This window comes from Schistocerca cancellata, chromosome 8, assembly GCF_023864275.1.
Source record: "Schistocerca cancellata isolate TAMUIC-IGC-003103 chromosome 8, iqSchCanc2.1, whole genome shotgun sequence".
NCBI classification, from domain to species: Eukaryota; Metazoa; Arthropoda; class Insecta; order Orthoptera; family Acrididae; genus Schistocerca; species Schistocerca cancellata.
This window is the reverse complement of record NC_064633.1, coordinates 521,923,758-521,925,546: the sequence shown is the minus strand read 5'-3', so window position 1 is coordinate 521,925,546 and position 1,789 is coordinate 521,923,758.

Here is a 1,789-nt window from a genome sequence, read left to right as displayed (position 1 = left end):
CTATTCTCTTCTTGTCCAAACTATTTATCGTCCATGTTTCACTTCCATACAGGGCTACACTCCATACAAATACTTTCAGAAACGACTTCCTGACACTTAAATCTATACTCGATGTTAACTATTTTCTCTTCTTCAGAAACGCTTTCCTTGCCACTGCCAGTCTACATGTAATATCCTCTCTACTTCGACCATCATCAGTTACTTTGCTCCCCAAATAGCAAAACTGCTTTTCTACTTTAAGTGTCTCATTTCCTAATCTAATTTCCTCAGCATCACCCGACTTAATTCGACTACATTCCATTATCCTCGTTTTGCTTTTGTTGCTGTTCATCTTATATTCTCCTTTCAAGACACTATCCATTCCGTTCAACTGCTCTTCCAAGTCCTTTGCTATCTCTGACAGAATTACAATGTCGTCGGCGAACCTCAAAGTTTTTATTTCTTCTGCATGGATTTTAATACCTACTCCGAATTTTTCTTTTGTTTCCTTGACTAAGGTGAATAGCTTTTGTGAAAAAAAGTAAACAGTCTAAAGGATTTACACAACAACGGCGCCTGGTGTGAGAACCACAGCTGGTTGTGATTACACTGAAACAGCCGATTCCGCCCACCGTGCCTCTCAGTTTGAAACATTTCTCGGAAATGGAAAAAAGGACACATTGACACCGGTGTGTCAGACCCACCAAACTTGCTCCGGACACTGCGAGAGGGCTGTACAAGCAATGATCACACGCACGGCACAGCGGACACACCAGGAACCGCGGTGTTGGCCGTCGAATGGCGCTAGCTGCGCAGCATTTGTGCACCGCCGCCGTCAGTGTCAGCCAGTTTGCCGTGGCATACGGAGCTCCATCGCAGTCTTTAACACTGGTAGCATGCCGCGACAGCGTGGACGTGAACCGTATGTGCAGTTGACGGACTTTGAGCGAGGGCGTATAGTGGGCATGCGGGAGGCCGGGTGGACGTACCGCCGAATTGCTCAACACGTGGGGCGTGAGGTCTCCACAGTACATCGATGTTGTCGCCAGTGGTCGGCGGAAGGTGCACGTGCGCGTCGACCTGGGACCGGACCGCAGCGACGCACGGATGCACGCCAAGACCGTAGGATCCTACGCAATGCCGTAGGGGACCGCACCGCCACTTCCCAGCAAATTAGGGACACTGTTGCTCCTGGGGTATCGGCGAGGACCATTCGCAACCGTCTCCATGAAGCTGGGCTACGGTCCCGCACACCGTTAGGCCGTCTTCCGCTCACGCCCCAACATCGTGCAGCCCGCCTCCAGTGGTGTCGCGACAGGCGTGAATGGAGGGACGAATGGAAACGTGTCGTCTTCAGCGATGAGAGTCGCTTCTGCCTTGGTGCCAATGATGGTCGTATGCGTGTTTGGCGCCGTGCAGGTGAGCGCCACAATCAGGACTGCATACGACCGAGGCACACAGGGCCAACACCCGGCATCATGGTGTGGGGAGCGATCTCCTACACTGGCCGTACACCACTGGTGATCGTCGAGGGGACACTGAATAGTGCACGGTACATCCAAACCGTCATCGAACCCATCGTTCTACCATCCCTAGACCGGCAAGGGAACTTGCTGTTCCAACAGGACAATGCACGTCCGCATGTATCCCGTGCCACCCAACGTGCTCTAGAAGGTGTAAGTCAACTACCCTGGCCAGCAAGATCTCCGGATCTGTCCCCCATTGAGCATGTTTGGGACTGGATGAAGCGTCGTCTCACGCGGTCTGCACGTCCAGCACGAACGCTGGTCCAACTGAGGCGCCAGGTGGA